This window comes from Suncus etruscus, chromosome 6, assembly GCF_024139225.1.
Source record: "Suncus etruscus isolate mSunEtr1 chromosome 6, mSunEtr1.pri.cur, whole genome shotgun sequence".
NCBI lineage: Eukaryota > Metazoa > Chordata > Mammalia > Eulipotyphla > Soricidae > Suncus > Suncus etruscus.
In genome coordinates, this window is record NC_064853.1 from 28,704,508 (window position 1) to 28,726,081 (window position 21,574).

A 21,574-nucleotide genomic window follows, 5' to 3' on the forward strand; every position below is an offset into this window, starting at 1 on the left:
CTCAGAAATTTCTCTAATTGCTGTTATCTGGCTTTCGTGTAATTTTACCTAACATAGTCTTTTGAAGACAATGAAGACCCAAAAGCACCACTATGCAATTTCTTAAAGTTCTTTGTCTCCAAGTTCATTCTCTGAAGGACTATTTCTCAGTAACTCAGAATCTCTGGATTCTAGTTTTCTCTGATTTTTCCCACACCCCAAAATCTATATACATGTAAAAACAAAAACAAAAACAAATACAACCTAGTTAATCAAATTACTTTTCTGTTTTTTGTTATTGTTGTTGTCATTGTTGTTTTTTTTTTTTGGGGGGGGGATCACACTCGGTGGCACTCAGGGGTTACTCTTGGTTCTGCATTCAGAAATCAGCCCTGGCAGGTTCAGGGGATCATATGGGATGCTGGGATTCAAACCAGAGTCCATCCTGGGTTGGCCGCATGCAAGGCTAACGCCCTAGCGCTGCATATCACTCCGGCCCTCAAAGCACATTACTTGTTTTATGTGGTGTGGTCTTGAGGGGCTAGCTATACTCAAAATCTTCAGATTCTGTCTTCATGATAACTGCTGGCAGTGCTAAGGGAACTATATGTATTCTGGGAATTGAATTGGGTATTATCTCCTGTAAGGCAAGAGCCTTAACCCATATACTATCTTTCCAGCCCCCCAATTTTTTTCCCTTTCATTTGGGGTATATACAGAGTGTGCATTACCTTATCTATATCTACAACATTTTAGGTGTATTTTTCAGTTTTCATAAGATATGTGAATACAGTAAGAAAAAAAAGGTCTCATTATTGTAAAACATAAAAAACCTAATAATTCTAAGACCTTTGAAATGAGTTTTAATTTGATTTTTGTTTTTCTGATTTTTATTGAAGTATTATGATTTACAGTGTCATTGATAATAGCTTCATGCATATATCATTTCAATACACAACCACCATCAAAGTACCCATTTGTCTCCACCAATATTCCAAAAAGCCCTCTCATTTTCCATACTTTCTAGGTAAACTCTTTTCTATAGAACAAATCTCCAGATTCCTTAGGCTGTATAATGCTTCCTAAATATAATACATCATAGTTAAGATAACCTAAACCCATGTTCTATATATATACTATATGTATACCAATACTGTCAGTTTTATTTGTGAAATGTAAAAATTACTTATTATTATTTAGTGGATTTATATATAAAGATAAAATTAGGAATCTCCCTTTACTTAAGAAGTTATTTCTTGTTGGGGAAAACTAATGAATAAGTAATATCATATAAGTCAAATTTCAGTGTCAGAAGAAGCTCCAAGTTCTAATTTAAAAAAGGTGAAGTAGACATTATTAACTATCTAAAAACTAATAGCTCACTTATATATAGCTTATGTGTAAAAGATGTTAAGTCATTATTTGCTGCAAATATTCTCACTTTTTTGACTTATAATAATCAGGGCATGCTAAATATTAGCTACAAGACCATTCATGTGTTCCTAGACCTTTACTTACATAGATCTAGACTTGTTTAAGGTAAATCCTTCTAGAACTTTAAGACCAGACCTAGGTATTAATTCTGGTGATATATCAAGTAAGATTAAAATAAAATAATAAAAGACTATTATTTAATCTTTTTGCTATTTCTATGTCCTTGAACAAGTTCATAGTTGTCTAAACCTGAGATTCCTTTTTGTTGTTGTTATCACGTTTACCTATAATATCTCTTAGGATGACTGTGAGGTGGCTAGCACTTAAATAAGTGTGCCAGCATTTTTCCTTGTTTGCATAGGTACATTAAAATGGGAAAATACTATACACACAAATAAGATCTTATCCAATAGAGATTGGAACACACAAATCTTGTAGTACAATGGGACCTTACACCCTGAACATTGACATAATGACCTGGCACATACCTCAGAAGAATGGGCATTCTCCATTCACCCCTGAACCAGGGAAGCCATCCACGAAACATCCAAGTTTGTCTATAACATCACCTGGAAGCAATCCTCTGCCAGGGAAGACCCTACCGCTGCTCTGACTTCAACCTGCTCAAAAGAGACTTCCCTTAACACTGAGAAGACTTAACAACAACGACTTGCTTACATGACAGTGCTCTCTGCATTGCCCTTTAATTGTGAGGTGAAACTAGAGGACGCTCCACATCCTGAATTCAATGTAGGATATGCAGATTCCAGGATCTTTAATACAGAAACATGATACCAACAACAGAAACTGTGTGAAAAATAAAAGTGCGTTGGCACTACAGACAATGTCTTGGATTGGACAAAGTAGCTTGCCTGGAGCCTAGAGTTGGTCTTAAGCCAGGAAACTTCAGGGGTAGGGTCTCCTTGTATGTAGGCCAAGGTTTTTCCTTTCCATGTCCCTCATATTTTGGTGGGCCTATGCAAACAATAATTGCCACTCTAACACCGTTTTTACTGTGCTTCTTTGACTCTAATCCTTAAAAAAAAAACCAACTTAAACTTTTTAGGTTAACTTAAACTAATATGCATGTGCATGGAAATGTAAAAATATATACTATGCCTTTAATGTTTAAGGAGGTACATAAGTTTTATGGCTTTAGATTGCTTTGTGTGCTGTTAAAAATATTATAATGTATTACAATCTGGGGACTTGAGGTACAAAGTAATTGTACATGGGTTCTGTTTTATTTATCTTGTTCTTTTTTTTTTTTTTTTGAGTTTTGGGCCACACCCGTTGACGCTCAGGGGTTACTCCTGGCTATGTGCTCAGAAGTTGCTCCTGGCTTGGGGGACCATATGGGACACCGGGGGATCGAACCGCGGTCCGTCCAAGGCTAGCGCAGGCAAGGCAGGCACCTTACCTCTAGCGCCACCGCCCGGCCCCGTTGTTCTTTTGCTGAAAGTTCAAAGTTAAGATATTAGCAAGGGGACTTCTTCTGAGAATTCTGTTTATGGGTGATTATCCTTCCACTGTAACTTTACCTTGTCCTCTTTCTTTGCATCTTTGCTCTCATAATTAAAAATAAAAAATTAAAAAAAATAAGTGTTACATCACTTAAATAAATGCCTGTCCTATGTAGTAGGTCCTTCATTTACTTAAATTCTCTTCTGTACATGACTAAGTTTCGCACCCATATATTTGGAAATACCTCTTGTCTGTCTTAAGTTACAGGACAGTTGTAATGATAGATGAGAGATTATGAACTAGGAAATTTGATGATCACTATAATACTCAGGTCTCTGGTGATTTTATTTATTTTCCAAGCAGTAATCTGGACAGGTTGATTTATCATTACTCTAATAGCTAGGATGACTAGACAGTGGATTCATTTTTCAATTTCAAGCATATGTATTCTTTTCCAACATTAATAATTTGTTTAGGTTATGTATTGCACCACAAATTTCTTTCTTAGCAGCACCAGTTTTTTTTTTTTTAGTTTTTGTTTTTGTTTTTTGTTTGTTTCTTTCTTAAATAACAAAAGACTATGTGCCATGGATTCTTGGCACTTTTCTTGTAGTCTTAGGTGAGTTCCTCTAGAATCTGATAGCAACTGTTTCTTTAGCATTGTTCATTGCCTCATTGAATCTGATAGTAGTCATATTTAAAAATAAAACTGCTTTTTTATGATATCCAAAAATTGAGCTATATTTGAATTAAATGGGTCTAGGAAAAATTCTTCAAAGAAACATTTTCCAGACCATAAAGATAAGTTAGTTGGCTTGGAGTGCTGAAAAGGTCAAGAACTTGCAATAAAGGTAAATTTTGATTCATCGCTTAATTATTATTTGAGCAATCTAAATAAAACTATCCACATTCTTGAAACTGTTTCTTCATCTGATAACACATATTACTCACTTCACAAAGTAATTGTGAATAACAAATAGGTTAAAGTATAGGAAACTTTTTATTCTGCTTAGGCTCAATCAGCTATTTTCTGTTCCTATTTTTATCACATTTTAATACTGTCCTTTTCAAAATGAAAGCCATTTTATCTTAAATTGATATACTGCCTACAAATTTAGCTTAATTATGGTACATTATGGACATATCTATGATTCCACTTGGAATGCAATGTGGATTAATAGAAAGTCATGTGGACTTTGAAGCCAATGATCTGTGCCTTATATCTCATTTCTATAACTTTCTGGCTATATGACTATGGGCAAATCACTCTAACATTCTTAGCATCATTTCCCCATCTACAAAATTGAGACATTCAACCTCATTTCTCAGTATTATTACAAAAACTAAATTATATGTATAGAAAATGTACATGTGATAGGAACCACATAAATATTCTATTATTTCAGAAATCTAAACTCTGCAAAATAGGCCTGTTTTTCATTTTTCTCCTAAACTGCACCAAACATATTTTCTGCACATGAATTGTGATATAATGATTAAACCCAGTTTTTTCTCCTTTTTGGTATATTTTGATTTTAAGGGTCTTTTACAAAGTATCTTACACAATCATACTGTGAAAAGCTATTCTTCCAAATCTATCAGTACTCCTAAATCACCCACTAATCACAAGTCTTTAGATTCCAAAGCTAATTTAGTATCCTCACAAAACCCGGTAGCAAACATACTTCTGAACCAGGAAGATATCCAATCTTTGAATATTTCTCATACACAACTTTTTTTCCTCTCTCTGCAACTTTTCTGCAAACCATAGCATCAAAAGACTTTTTAATTTAGCTGCCTAATTTCAGAGAGACCAGTTTAGGGAATTTAAACTAAGCTTAGGAAAGTATGTTGTTCAGTTTTCCTCAGTAATGTTATTTCCATAAAATTTTAATACTACCTTTACTTTACTTTTTATGTTAATGATTCTCATTATAAAAGAGGAAGTGCAGTTATAGTTATATGATATATAAGAAAACCTTTTGGAAAGTTGACAAGGCTAAGGTCACATAGTAAGTAAAAATAATTGGCTTTACATCCAAATGCTGTTTCTCCTCTTATAGAATTGTATCTTCATGCTGCATTAATAAAGCATTGAATAGCTTAGAATAGCACAAGAGGAGTACAGTCATCAGAGTTCATAACATGTAGCATATTCATGTGTTAGAAGTTCATTTTGCTCTAGGAATGGTGGGCAATAGGGGAACGCTCCCACCAGGTAATGTCTGTTTTAGGAGCTAGGGAGTCTGTTTTGGAACTTTATTATAGTTCTCAAACTTAACTCCTAGTACTGTCTAGCACCCTAAGTATCACTTTATACAACTCTAAAGAACTCCCCTCATTGCCTCATCCCCATCCCTTGCACACAACTAGACCCAAACAACATTTATTGCATCACCAAGTCCATCAGTGAACCAGCTGATATTGTTGACCAATTATTGCCAGGAGTGACCCTCAATAATGAAAAATAATTGGCTGGAGACTTAAATAGATACTTTTAGAAAATAGTCCACAGATATGAAAAATGTTTAAAATCACTTATATTCAGGGAAATTGAAATAAGATTAAAATAATTTTGAATACAATACAAAAATGAGATATCTATTACCTATGAAAAAGATCTGTGTTTATATAAGAATGGAAACAATTCTTAAAAGTAAATTTTTTAGGTTAATTATCAAAATATACATTCATATAAGACCTATCAAAAATAGTAGAGTTCTCTAAAAGAAATCTAGAAATATAAATTTCACTGGGGGCTGAAGTGATAGTACAGAGGGTAAAGGCGCTTATCTTGCACACAGCCAACCCGTTTTTCAATTCCTGGCACCCTATGTAGTCTCCTGAGCCCACTGGCAGTAATTCCAGAATGCAGAGCCAGGAATTAAGCCCTAAATTTCACCAGGCATGGCCCCAAAACAATAAAAAATGATACACACCTGTGTTCATGGCAGCATTTTTCACAATAACCAAAATATTTTGTAAACTTAGAGGTTCATTGGAAAATGACTAGATATAGAAGTTGTGATATATTTAACCAATGAAGTAATCAGTCTGTTGTTTAAAGATGAATTCTTTCCTTTAGTAATAACATAGTAGATGGAATTTGAGGTTGCCAGGGAAATAAGTCAGAAGGTAAAAGATAATATTCATACTTATTATGCCAAGTATAAATAATATAAGCAAACTGATAACTACAACAAAAATATCTTATACTCTGTGGTTGCAACAGGGATAGGTATCAAGGGTAGGAGGAATAGGTAGAGAGTATGAATTTGGTAATAATAATAATCTGGTAATAGTAATTTTCTAGAACGTTGATCAGTGGGTAAAGCATATATGAATATTCAGCTGTGAGGTTTTACTCCTTATTTTATGTAGTATCAGAATCAAATTATAACAAACTGATAATATATTGATATATTTATAATATAAATATAATATTAACAAAATATCTATTATTCATAACATTAAATAATCCTAAAATAAAATAATAAAATATATTTGGATACTTTGGAATTCTGACTAATTTACTGAAGATAATATAGGTCATAAATTACTTAGAGTAACTTATAAAAATACAAAGCTTATCAATGACTTAAAGGCTTCCAGCTGGCATTCCTTCCTTTCGAGTCATCTATAACAACTCTTAAATTATCCAACTACATGGAATTCTTTTAGTACCTAAAAGCATTAGTATCTTTCATTATAGAAATCACACAAACTGTTTCTGACAGCAAAATAAAAATATGAGGGAAAAGAAATCCAGGAGTAAGGTTAATATCCACATTTGCTGGATTTAAGTAATAAACTTGACTTTGAATTTTGTAGAAAGTAGATAAAAATTTATAAAGTCCATTTATACAGCTAACACTCTCTGTTAGAAAATCAGATTCAGTTTCTTAAAAAATAAAAAATACAGTTTTAGTTGACACAGAAACCTGGGGAGGGATATAAGTAGATGATCTTTTAATAATACAGTTTATATTGTAATAAATAACATTTTTAGGAACAGTCTTAGCAAAAAGAAAAATGTTTTCATAGGACTGTTTCTTATTAAATCTCTCAGTAGTTCTTTATTATTTGCTACTTTGATTAAAATAATACCTATGAGACTAAAATAGTGTTCCTTTATCTTGGTGTGACCTAAAAATAAAGTTTAGATCATCATAAGGATAATAGGAATCAGATAGTTTTAATGCTTTCTTCTCTATTTTCTTCCTTCTCAAGCATAAAATGAAATTTTATAAACATAAAATGATAAGAAATTTAATTTTGAATTTTAGATAGTTAACTAGCTTCAGGTTTTCTCAATAGTTAGTGATATACTTTTTTCCATTGGAAAGCTTCTAGGAATCAAGCTCCTCATAATGAACTGAAAGTAATGATATCTTTCATGTTGTATAAATCAAGTAAAAGGTAGTATAATAGTGAGCAACAGTAATACAGTAGTTATCAGACATTGTGCACTTCTAATTTTCACATAATGCTAATTGCTTTATGAATATGAACTCATTTATCCTTAAAATCCTTACTATAATAGATAATATAGTTTTTGAACCCAATTTTTAAATTAAGAAATGGAAATTAGAGAAATTAAGAATGTTATCTAAAGTTATCTAAAGACTTACTACCTTTCATCAAATGTAAGAAGTTGTCAACTAACTGATGCACCATTACTTTATTTACTATTAAGAAAAAATTGAGTCAATTTGATGCTTAATAGGATATTTTCTTATTACATTGAATTTTATCTTACGTATCTTAAAAGACCTCTTTTAAATTTATCTAATAGATTTCTATCATATATCTCTTTTGTACATAGTAAAATAATATATGCAACTAAAGTATTATGGTAGGACTTTGAAACCATTTCGAATTTAATTCTTCAGAATTACATTGACTTAGAGTTTTCGGTAGATATATTTTCCACACAGTAGCAGTTTTATTGCCTTTCAAATAGGACGATGTAACCTCTTCAAAATTTCACTGTTATCTTGGGATTTTTCTCCCAAGCCACAAACACATTAGCAAGTTTTCATATGTTTACTAAGCTAATGTTAGTGAGTCATGATTGTCACAGTCTGTAAAAGTATCTGAATATTAGACTGAATAAATGGGAGGAGAGAGTTATATGGGTCTTAGAATTGATAGTGAAGTCCTTATTCACTAAGTAAGGTATATTTTGCCTGCACTAAAAACAAATCAATTTCACTGAGGACTTTTGAATGAAATTTTATCATTTCAACCCAAGAACAGTTAAATATCTAATATAAATTTATTAACCAAATTGGAATAAATAATAGCTCTGGAGTTATTGACTTAAAATTTGTGCTTACCCACACAAGTTTTCAAGGTTAGATCTAAAACACATCTACTATGATAATGATCATGCTGATACCAGAGAAATAGTACAGCTAGTATGATGCTTGCCTTCAACACAACTGGCCTGCGTTTGATCGCCAACATTCTATATGATTTCTTGAGCACTACCAAAAGTGATTCCTGAGTTAAGAGTGAGAAGGAACCCCAGAGCATCACCAGTTGTGACCCCAAAACCAACAAACAATAAAAGATCATGTCAAGCAGAGGTATGAGAATGATTGAATGATTCAGTTTTTAAAAAACTGAAAGGTGAAATGTAGCAGAAGATGATGATGGAGTGAAAGAAGAGTAATGCTTAAATTAGGTCAAGCTTGAAATACACATTAGTGTACTTGGATTTTATTTCTAAAAGAAAGAGAAGATTTGAACGTTTTATGATGCAACAAGTCATGTATATGTGTGAATGGTGGTGGGGAGTTGGAAAGGAGCGTGGAAGTTTATTTACACTAGACAAATGAATGTTTTTTCCAATAATTCTTTGCCTTTGGGGAGAGCTAAAGATATTCTGTCTTCTTTAGAATATACAGAATTAATTTTAAGACTATTATCATAATGAGATGCTAGTGACCTGTATTAGGATGGGTGGCAGTAGAAATGAAAAGCAGTTAAGAGATTAGAAATTTATACTAGAAGTTATATTATTGAAAAGTAATTGTGTCTGAGAATAAAAGAAGAAAAAGGAATAAATATTAAGTTCAAATTTCAGCCTTAAGAAACTGATCGCATGTTGTTTCCATGGACAACATTCTGTAATTTGAAAAGGCAAGAAATGTGAGTGGAATAGGGAAGTCAATGTTTTGAAAATGTCAAGTTTTTTCCACCTATGAGATCTCTAGGGAAGATATTTAGTAGTCAAGGTTGTTCAAGGCTGGCTCCAGAGAAGAAATAATGGGTTAGAAACAGACATGGAGAGCAGTACTATTATTTCTATTATCTAATGCCTGTATTTGAAGAAATTAGAAAGGAACAAGGGAACCAAAGAATATAGAAGCAAACAATGAAAGATTTGTATATTTGCAACTCAAGCACTATTTGATTAGAAAGAGAGTGGGATCCACATAGAATAAGAAAATCAGTGCCTAGAAGTAGGAGGGAAACCTAGAGTGAAATAAGCTGAATTTCCACAGAAGAATACAAGTTGCAGATACATAGGGAAATGAAACCAAGAAGAATAAAAAATAGGGAGGTCAGCAGGAGGGCTGACCAATGGCATGGTGAGCTCCTTCTTTCCCTTGGAAGTGGCATATACCCTCTAGTTAATGGACCCAAGCACAGTATATGGGGGGGGGGAGAAAGCACTGCAAAAGACACAATTAGGAAACAGTGAAGAGCACCACCATGCTTAGAGAATGAAGAAAGTAGCTCTGCAGACCCAACAAGTGCCAGCCATCTATATAGACTCTCTGATAAAAACTTTAGAGAAGAAATCTGCAGAATGCTCAAAGAATTCAAAGAAACCATGGAACGAACCAAACAAACTACAAATGAGAGTCAAAAATAGGGCAGCTGTGGAGGACAGGTGGAATGTGGAGACACAGGATCACACTAAGAGTATTTCAAGGAGAGAGCAAAATTAGTAATATTTAGTAATATAGAGTAACAAGAGATGATCAAAGAAATACAGTGCTTGAGCTACTAAAAGAGATAGGATTTATAGGACATGCTTAGGTCCCATGTTCAGAAAGAGGCATCATCTCTGATACAAGATCATAGAAATAGACACAGGCATGTTTCTAATTTTGATTGTGGGAGTATGAAGATATTTTTTACATGATGGCTTCTAAATTAGGAAATACTTTATGACAGCCCTCTAAGAAAGGTGATGTAAAGAAAATAATAGTTTCTAAAGGATATAAGAAGGTTAGAACTAAATTTACAGAGAAAAATAAAGAGAAGCATACCAGAATAATCTTGCAGAACAGCTGAGCAGAGATAACAGCTTCTGGAGACTTAAGATCGTAAATTTTAAAGTATAGTAATTTTACCTAGATATATGATTCCCCAATCATATATAAGATAGATAAAAGATTTCAAACAGATTTGGCTTTTGCTGCATAAACAGAAGTGAATGAACACAAGGGAGTTGTATTATAGAAGGGGAAAACAAGAAGTGATCAATGTCATTAAAGTAGGATTATCAATGGATTTGTACTCAAAGAATCATTATAAAGTAAATGCTTTAGCAAATTAACTTAAATTTGAATAATAGGGAAAATCTCCTATGTGGAGATCTGCACACAAAAGACATAAAGAGAGATCCAGTGGCAGCAAGAAAAGGTGAAGTAGATAGAAGAAAAATATTTAAAGTTCTTTGTATTTATTCAAAATTATATTTTATGGATCATCTGTTTGCATATGAAAATCATTAAGAATAGATATAGAGAATGATGGGAGTGACAAACTAGTTGTTGATGGGTAAAGCAAATTAGTAACTATAAGTTTTCACCAGAGTATAAACCATAATATAACTGGTTTGTGAAATGCAACAACTATAAAGTGAAAAATAACAAAACAATAAAAATATTTCAATAATACATTGTCATATAAAAATATATTCCAGTTGCTATTGTTCCATTGTTAACCACGAATAAATAATGTTTAGGAGAAATGAAAGGAAGATATAATAGTTTGGATTGGATGATGAGGTAGGAATGAAAAGGAGGGACGAAAGATGCCTGAGAAGGTCTGAATTTACAGATTGGTATCACTAAGGAGAGCCATATATGAGGGTGAGGCTGGGCCATTGTTGAAGTGACAGTGGTGGTTGTGAGTACAATGGGCATGACCTAGACCGCCTGGTGGGGACTTTATTTACTGGATCCTTGAGATTGCCATTTTCAGCTGCACGACCTAGTTGGTTTATTCATGATTTTTAATGGTTTTGTATACATCTCTTTCAAGAGATGGGGCTGGCCAAATGCAGATATAGCAACTGGATTTGTGGCCAGTTCACTGTATGTAAAAAAAAAAAAAAAAAAAAAGGGTTTACTGTTTTGTCACTAATCCTGGTATCTCTTCTGTAAGGAGAATTAAGGACCCCACTAGGCTTTTCTCACCGTGGCACTGGTCCCCTTCCAGTCCTGAGTTGCATAGGACTAGCAAATATTACTTTTGCTAATGCTTTGGGAACTCTAGAATGGTCTGTTCTTGTTCACAGTCAGCAGAAAAGCTCTTATTAAGAGTTCCTTCATGAAGTCATAAAATTTACGTATACATGGATATACATGGAATCTATTATGCTGAGTGAAATAAGTCAGAGGAAGAGAGAGACAGAATAGTATCACTCATCTATGGGTTTTAAGAAAAAGAAAAGACATTTTTGTAATAATTCTAAGAGATTATAGAGATGTGGGCTGGGAAGTCTAACTCACTATAGGAAGCTCACCGCAGAGTGGTAAGTGCAATTAGAGAAATAACTACACTGGCAACTAACAATAACAATGTGAATGAATGAGGGAAGTAGAAAGCCTATCTCAAATACAGCTGGGGTGGGGGGTAGGAAGTTGAGAGATTTGGGGCATTGGTGATGGAAATGTCACACTGCTGAAGGGTGGGTGTTCTTTATATGACTGAAACCCAAATACAATCATGTTTGTAATTAGATTGTATAAATAAAGACATCAATAAAGAAAAAAGAGTACCTTCACTCCTCTTTACCTGCTTTTCATCTTTTTACTTCCTTTTATTTCTATTTAACTTATATCTAAATTTACTGTAGCTGGATTTTTCTGTTTTTCCTTTCACTCGTTATCCCAATAATCAGAAGCAGATAATAAGTGGCTAGCAAAAATGTTTTGGATAAATGGGTGCATGAACAAATAAATGCATGGAAAAATATGGTTAAATTATACAAAAAATTCTGAGGTCAGAAATGTAGTTGTGAGATTGGTTATCTGATCCATTCTTCTCAAAGAATTAAAATCAAGTCTTAAATTTAAGTACTAGGTACTAGCTGTGGCTGGAATAAAGAGATGCAGTAGATAACAAGAATTAACTTGTCTGAGTTATTTGTCCAAATGAACTATGTTAATTAGATTTTCTGTTGTTTAAGATTTAAGTGAAATTACTTCAGAGCTCTCAGGTCAAAGGCACATCTCTTTCAGAGTTTTATATGACTCAGAGTTCTCTGAATGAGTTTTATTTATGGATCATATTACTGTACTGCATAACAATGCCTTTATTAACCCAGAAACTTACCTCTTCTCTTGGTTATAAATAAATGAACACATATATTCATTCATGTCCAAAGGCACAAAAAATTAACCTAATAAAAAAAAGTGATGTATCCAGGGAAGGGATTGGGAACTTGACTCTGTTTTTTCTTGTCAAAACTTTATTAAAAACTCAGTGTCTTTTTTTTCTTGCTGTTGGGGGTGGGTGGGTGCCCTTCTAAGGATGGTGCTTCAGCTTCTACATCTCTAAAGAGCTCAGGGTTTGCAACACAAAGAGATTTGTTCCTCATTCTTCTGGCTATATCTGGGCCTGGCAATTTCTTCTTAAGTTTTACTTTTTAAAAGCTCCTGACCAGGACCAATTTTATGTCCCATTTCTTTTTCTAGTTTTCCTGCTAATTTCTACTATATCTGAATTTAGTGCCTTCTTTATGATCTTAAATTCCTAAAAGTCAGCCTTGAAGGTTGGAATCAACATTTTTTTAACTTTCTGTTAATATTTTGATGCCTTCCCATTAATCCTTAATGTTCCTAATAATATTGCAGATAGATAGTTAAGGGGCTCTCCTGATGTTGTACTTTTGGGAAATAATAAATGTTAAGAAGAGATTGTAATAATGCCCAGAGATGTGGGATTGAAGGACCAGATAAGGATATGAAGCTCACCTCAAAAGGGAGTGAGTGCAATTAGAATCTTAGCAACTACCAAGACTATGTTAATGAGTGAGTGAGAGAAGTAGAATGCCTGTTTCAAATATAGGCAGGGGATGTGGGTGGAAGGAGATGGGGTATATTGGTGCATTGTTACACGGTGAAGGGGTTGTTCTTTTTGTGACCGAAATCCAACTATAGTCCTATTTGTTTTTTTGTTTGTTTTTTTTTTGTGGTTTTTGGGTCACACCCGGCAGTGCTCGGGGGTTATTCCTGGCTTCACGCTCAGAAATTGCTCCTGGCAGGCACGGGGGACCATATGGGACGCAGGGATTCGAACTGATGACCTCCTGCATGAAAGGCAAACACCTTACCTCCATGCTATCTCTCCGGCCCCCTATTTGTAATCATGGTATTTAAATAAAGATATTAAAAGAAGAGATTGTCTAGCCTTTAAATAGCTCAAAGATGTGAAGGACATATTTGAAATACAAATATTTGAAATACAAATATTTTTTTAATTTTTAAGATTTGCTTTTTTTTTAATTACAAGTATTTCACAGTTATATTTAAGGTACATAGTGACAGTGAATTAGGGTAATTCCTACCACCAGTGTTGACCTCCCTCTGACTCTGTTCCCAGCACGCATCCCATAACTTCACCCTTAGCCCCCTGAACTGATAGTGTAACAGGTCCCTTTTGTGTATGGCTTGTTATAGTTTGTGACTCTTTATTCTATTATATTTTACTCTGGGTTGAGTATTTAGGTCTGTTAATTTTTATTTCCACTAAATGTTCATGAGACTTGCTTTGCTCCTGGTAACATCCACTTTTTTTTTTTTTTCAATTTGTAGGAAGACATAGACATATGATACAGAACAAGATGATTCATGTTCTATGATTCTGTTAAAAAAAGGGGGGGGGGAATAGAAGGAAAGCAGTCAAGAACCCCTGTCTAGAAGCTCTAAAAATAAATTTAAAAGAAGAAAAAGGCAAAAAAAAAAAAAAGAAAGAAAGATAAAAAGAACAAGAAAAAAAGCAGGGGAGCTTGTGTGGCAAGTTTTGTTGTTGTTGTTGTTGTTGTTTTGCCTTTTTTTGCATAGGCACAGTAAGTATTGAGGAAATTAGAAAGTAAATTCCCTTAGCTTAAGAAATACAGGGTGTCTCCACCATTGAAGCATACTGAGTAACTATAGGCTCTGGACATGTTTAATGTCGAACACCAAGATCTTTTTTTATGGTGCCAGGAAATGTCCTGCTCATTTGTGGTAGTCAAAAATCAGTCCTCTGTAATTGGAGATCTTGGTTTTAACACAGATTCTAGGTTAAAGTCTAGAAAAGAGTTTTTCTTTATGGTTCCAGATGTTCTGCTCAGTCTTGATTGTTGTAGTCAGTCTTCTCTATTTAGTGATCTTGGTTTTGGCACAGATCAAAGGACGGAGTGTCTTCTGATTTTATCTTACCGTTAGGTGATGAGGTAGAACAGCCTGCCCTTAGATAAAGTTATTGCTTTTTCCTTTGTCGACAGGATGTCATATGTTTTAGTTTTGTGTTGTTTTGATTTGGTTTGGTTTGGGGGGTGTCACACCTGATAGCGCTCAGGGGTTACTCCTGGCTCTACACTCAGAAATCGCTCTGGGCAGGGTTAGGAGACCATATGAGATGCCAAGAATCGAATCGGGGTCTGTCCAGGGTTGGCCACATGCAAAACAAACCCCTACCACTGTCGGCCTTGACAGGATGTTGTATGAACCTGCCCTGGGCAAGTTGGTACCAGAGAGGTATTAGAACTCCCTCGGGGGGAGTTTTCTTCCTGGTGCTGCTGCAGAGAACTGTGACAGTTCTAAGGTTGGGATCTGGGGTTCAGGGTTGGACAGTTGGTGTTTGATCACATGAGGTCTAATCAAGTCTCCATGACATATGTTCTGGGTAGAAGACAAGAAGACAACCCTGTATTATAAAATGTATAGGTTTTTATCCTTAGTAGATAAGAACTTGTTTCTATATAAAAGATGAAATACAAATCTTTGACCAGGATCACCTGATGCAACACCAACATGAAAATTCTAAGGCCCCACCCAAAGAAGGATAGACCCCTCAGAAAAGAAGCTAAATTATGAAAAGGCCTCAGCAGTGTAAGAGATTAACTTAAGGGATGAGATTATTTGAAAACCACCAACAGTGAAAGACTGTAACCACACCCACATTAGTTTTTATGGGTCAAAACTCCTGGGGGAAAAAACATTTGGAAGAAAAGTATAATAGCTACTCTATAAGCCATTTGGAACTTTCTCTTCAAGCCTATATTCTTTGACTTGCATCTTTGCTTGCTTTTTTTCTAATCCTTTTTCTACCCCCTCAGATCTTTCCAAGCAAGTATTTTTTTTCAATAAAAGCTATATTGATGAACTATTTCACCTTCTTTTGAAATGTTCTTTCTGTGTGAGAAAGGAATGGATCCAAAACTCATGTGTTAGACATGACGGTAAGCAAAACATTTCCTCAGTGTTGGTGACTAACATAGGTGAATCAAGCAGAGATTGAAAGACTTTTTTTAATGCCTACTTCCTTCTTTCATTAATTTATTGAGCCACCAGAAACTTAGAAAACATGAATGGTAAATCCTTTCCAGAATGTTCCAAATTAAGTTCATCTTTATGTAAGAGAGAAATTACTATATATGGTATCTATAGTCTAAAATACATTTCTTGTCATAAAAAGTGAAAACCTTGATATCCAGACATCAAACTTGCATATATTCATCAGAATTCTTAGATAAGTAGGTACATAAAACCATTGGTAACATTTTGAAAAAAAATATTTTTTTCTGAAAAGAAGGCATTAATATAAGCTAAAAATATTTCATTAACTATCTTAAATGGTGGAACTCAAGCCTAGCAGGCACAGGTGTTCACATTCTTAAGCAGTGAAGATCCAAGCAAGGGACCAGAGATGAAATACATTCAGAAAAAATTGTATTTAGGGAAAGGGAAAAGAAATCAGGAAAACTCCAAGTTTATTAGAGAAGGCTATGCGTTCCTGAGCACAAATGAAGCCTTTTACACCTTCACTAACAAAGGTGGTTGGTGATAATTTCATTTTTACATTCCAATAATGAGAGCCATTAAAACATGAGTTGTGAAATGACTATCTTTGGGCCTGTGGGCCCCTAGATTCTCTGTAGGGCTAGATTATCCAAGTTTTCAGGCACTACATAAGCCACCCTTGTGAGATTCTAAATTGAGGATTTCTTTCTTCAGGGCTGTATCCTTAATCTCACACTATCCGTATCATTTTGTTCTTATCAGTATTTTGTGCTAGACACTGAGATTGATACTTGACACTGCTTGGTTCTGTGAGCATGCTACATATAGCCCTAGTGACATGAAATCATCATTTGGTCCAAGAAATTCTAAGGTTAAACTGAAGCAAAAAGCCTGCACCATAGGACTGAATATTTCAGTCCTATTATTACAGGGGCTGGGAGTGGTCTCTATAAAGAAAGTATTCATAACATGTTGTTAATAGATGTGCTGTCATCCAGGTTTTAGTGTTATCTGTACAACATAGGCAGAGTAGATTTAGCATAATTTATAAGGGAACTATGACTTTGTGAATAGTTAATGAGTATTGACTTCTACTTAAGTGAGTCATCAGCTAGCTACATTAGCTCCAAGGAGAGTCAGCCTATCTTTTGAAGCTTCTAGCCAAGCATTGATTGCTTCTCTCTTGCTATGAAATCCTAGATGGCATCATTTTCCAATTGAAGGATGTCTTATCTACATTGAAAATTGTTGTTTTATGTAGCCATCTTAATCACCTAGTTAGCTCTTGTAAATAACTTGCTATTATTTCATCAGCATGAAATGCATCATTTTGCTCTTTGAAATTATAGAAATATCTTTTTTTATTAAACTTTTTCATTGAACCAAACTTTGGTACTCTCAGATTTTCTTCTGAGACCTTTTTTTACATTCTTAGCCATCATAGAATTGGATAGTTATAGGGCCTTGCTCTGTATTAAAATTTGTCTTCAGGGAATGTTGTGGCTGGTTTGTTTTATATAGATCACCAAAACTTTCTCCATATCAGCAATAAGACTGTTTTTGCTGACTTACAATTTGTGTGCTCACTGGAGTAGTAATTTTAATTTCCTTTAAAAACTTTCTTTTGCATTTACAGCTTAGCTGTTTGGCATATGACAGCCAGTTTTTAGCCTATCTTGGCTTTCAATATGTTATTCTCTTTTATAACTCATAACTTTCTACTTAAAATAAAAGATTTGTAAATACTCCTTATACTTGACCACCTAGATACCATTGAAGGATTACTAATTTCCCTAACTTAAATATTTTGTGTATTAAGATAAAAGGGGAGCCAAAATAATGAGAGGTAGGGTCAGATCTGGTCAGTGTTGAAGTCAGAACATATACAATTTTCATCTATTAAGTTTGCTGACATGTCATTACAGTTTGCTGCACCTGAAAACAATTGCAGTAGAAACATCATGAGAATAAATATCATAATTGATATAATAATGAAACAGATTTAAGTATTATAAGAATTAGGCAAGTATGACATGGGACACAAATAGGAACCTGCTATTGGGAAAATTGCATTAATAGAAATACTTAATGCATGTTGCCACAGACCATCAATTTGTAAATAAATATAAATAAAACTACCTGCAAAGCAAATTGAAGTAAAGCACAATAAAACAAGGTCTGTTTCTGTGTGTTTATATCACAATCAATTCTTATCTTACTTCTCTGTTTGTCCAATCTTTAAATTTATTATTTACTATAAATTAAAAAGACTTGTCTTTACTTTCTACAATTGAAGCTTATATTTTATAATTTTATAGTATATCCACAAGCAGCTTAATTTTCAAAAATACATTTACTTAACTTTATATTTAAAATACATTCAAAAATACATTCAAATATCCCCTGAAGATATTCACTTACAGTGACATTTTTGGAAAGATACTGAAGTATTTCATATATTACAGGTAGGCACAATAACAAAACCTTGAAGGAAAACCTCCAAACATAATTTGGATGATCTCAGCAGGAAAATTCATGGAGTTCCTAATTAAGTTCTAACATGAATATGAATCACTATTAACAAATTAGATTTTGCCTATTCATTTACAGTTTCAGATTTTTCAGTGATGGTCTTTGATTTTCCTAATTTGTCATGGTTCCAGAAGCTATGTCCCAAGGTAAGATCATATTGAAAAGACCAAGGTCATTGGCTTATCTTGGATATTGAAAATATGACTGGGGTGAGGAAAACTTGTGGGTATGTGTGCATGGTTTAAACCATAAGATAAAAATCCTTATAGGAAAGGTATTTTCTATAGAGAAAACTAGCTAAAAACATCCATTCTTCATTAATATGGAAATTGCAGGAGTGTGATATTCTCTATTCTTTCAAACTTGCTTTTACAGCAGCTAGTCAGCATTGGGTGCCTTCACCAAAATAACAGATCTTTTTAAGCCACTAATGCTAGACAAATTTATCCTAGAAAGGGGTGATAGGGTGGCGAGAGATGTTTTCAAATTATTATTACCTCTCCTTATTTGAAGAGTGATATTTAATTTTCCTTTCACTTAAAAGATTTATATATTCACTTTTCTTTTGTGCAAATGAGAGATAGTCTGTAACTCTCGTTTTGCTCTTGGTGGTCTTTAAGGCAAGATTTGGAGGCATGAAAAAGAATGTAACAGCAATAGAATTATCATCTTCACAAAACTGAACATCTGTTATATTAGACAGTGTACTGAGTATTTTCTCTATTTCACATATTTATACATCTAATCCTCACAGAAATTCTATTAATTAGTTACTCCAGTGAAGTAAATTTCTTTGTACCTCACTTTACTTGAAAAAAAAAAAAACTAAAGTTCAGATATTAAAGGACTTTTACTTGTCACACAACTATTGGGCATTAGAACTTGTATATAGATTGAGAAGCACCATTCCTGTACTTTTGATACAAGATGAGTTAAAATACGCCGATATTTTCAGTTAAAGTAGAGTGAAAAGAGGATATACTGGGAGCAGAAGACTGGGATATTCTGGTTTCAATCCTAACTTTCTATCAGCTCAGTTGACAAGCTGCACAACTAACTTTCCTAATTTGCCATTATTGGCACTTGGACAGATTTCTTTGAATTCTTTAAGTGCCAAAGTTCTGTTCTCTTACAAACTCTCAGAGGTCTCTTATAAAAGCCTTGTGCTCTTACTGTTGAAACCGAATTCTTACTGTTCCAAAATACTGTGCCTAGAGAGATCCTTGGGACTTAATCTTGGGAGTATACTTTTGTTTCTTTTCATTGTTCTTTGTCTTTCCAAAGAAGGTTTACAGAGCATACCCCTATCTTGCCACCTGGTATGTGTTTACATCAAATCATTCAGAACATACTGGATAACTATATTCTTAATGTCAGTGCCTAAAATAAATAAATGCATACATAATGTCTGTTCAGGGTCTGCTAAAATGCATTCCACTTAAAATAACAAATCTGCATCAGCAAAATATTTAATACTATTTGGGGACAGAAGTCTGGTCTGGAGATTGAAATTCAAATTGCTGGCAGACAGCCCATTTTCCATATAAGAAATGTGATATGCTCCTCCAGCTCAGGGGGATTATTGTATGGGAGGAAAGAAGAATTGGTAAACATAGCAATCTGTGGTGACTTTCATTATGCAGTCGATAAGAAAAACAATCTTAGCCATACTTAGAGGTGAATATTCGGTCATTTTAAAAGAACATAAACTGTTTTCATCCCTGTTCAGCCCGTTCAGATCTAGAATGGCCTTCTATAGGAAAGGTTTGGATATCCTGAGTTATATTCATGTAGCTTAAGGAAGCTTTGGGTTGAGTGTGTGGGAGGTACCAGAAATATGAGCTCTTAGACTTTCAGGTTTAGAAGAGTTTAGTAGTATTTCAGCTCTATAGTAATGTTTTCAAGTTATTTGAATTTTACAGTACCCACTGTAAAAGCATGAAGACAAAGGCTAAAGGGGTTAGTATCAATACAAAATGAAAGATAAAAAAATAACTAGTTAATATTGTTTTATAACTTGGTGCTTCTCTGCTTTCCATCTTTATAAAATAAAACAATTATCTCTGTTTAATTTTATACATAGAACTCTTTATTCCTTTTATGATCTGAATCATAATTTTACCTGAGTGAGCCAGTCAAGTGTGGGGTTCAAATATATTAACATGTATTAAAATATAACTTTAAATACCCTACTATAGGCACATTACATTATATAAAGAGAGTAACAAATATTGTGATTTCAGAAGAATTTGGCATTGGAGTAAAGAGCCTAGATAAAGATACATGTTCTAGGATATAACTATAAGAGGCAGTATTGAGGTTGGCAGTGATGGTATAAGAAAACTAGTCTCTTAAAGGGATATCTTATAGCTTTGTTGTATTAGATCATGTTTTTCTGCATTTGCATTTTAGCCTATTAGTTCTTTATCTGCACAGTTGAGCCAGATAATATGTGAGGCTTACAAATTTTTTATTTTTTAAAAGGACATGAATTTTTTGTTTAAATACTAAACATATTAAAACACTAAACATATTAAAATATTAAAAATATTATTTTTATTTAGGTTGACTTTTATTTATATTTGTTTTTATATAAAGACATGAATCCCATCACAAATATCCATCCTTGTGGTTTAATTTTCTTTCAAAAGTTTAACTTTCAAATATCATCATACGGAGTTTAGGGTTTCAGAGAAAGTGTTTTAAAGTAGACAAAAAATATTTATTTTTTAGCATCTGCAGAAAAATTTATTTCCTAATTATTATTTCCCAATTGAAATAACTGTCACCTCATGAAGTAGTATGGGAATTTCTATACCTTATTCAATCCTCCCAGGAACCAAGTAGGTAGAGTGGAAACCTAGATTTTGTATGTTTTCCTAATCCTTGATTGAAAGGACTTTGTGAATTATTTCTCCCAGATTTGTCTAGGTTTTTCTTAAAAATCACATCTCAATATCTACACACAACTATTAAATTTTCTTTTCTTAAATTATTTATAATTTGAAGCTAGGTATTCCTGAATTCCAAATGTATGGTTTATCGATTATCCTCTATAGTGTAATCTTATTTGGAAGCATGTGCTAGTATCATTAGATTCATATGTTGTTAGGTTTTTAAGCTAAATTTTTTAAGGGAGCATTCACTATATACCTTTATTTGAAAAATTAAAAAAATATCTCTATAGGTGAGTGGTTTGGCTAAAGTAATCTAAGACCTAGAAGCCTCTGACTCTACTGATTTCCTGGAGCTCAGGAACTTTCAGCTTTCCATCCTCCTAAACAGTGATTTGGATTTTATTGCTATCATTCTCTGCAATTATCTAAGCCCTATTATTTTTATCTTCATCATTTTAAAATATAATATCCTAACTTGCAACTATTAGAATGACAGGACTAAATGATATAAAG

General features: G+C 33.6%; 1 protein-coding gene and 1 pseudogene across 1 annotated transcript in view; both read left to right on the plus strand.

Moving 5' to 3' along the window:
* The window catches only part of AGBL4 (AGBL carboxypeptidase 4), a 1,193,307-nt gene that overhangs the window by 620,633 nt on the left and 551,100 nt on the right, over positions 1–21,574 (plus strand).
* Positions 1,405–1,527, plus strand: LOC126012452 (uncharacterized; annotated as a pseudogene).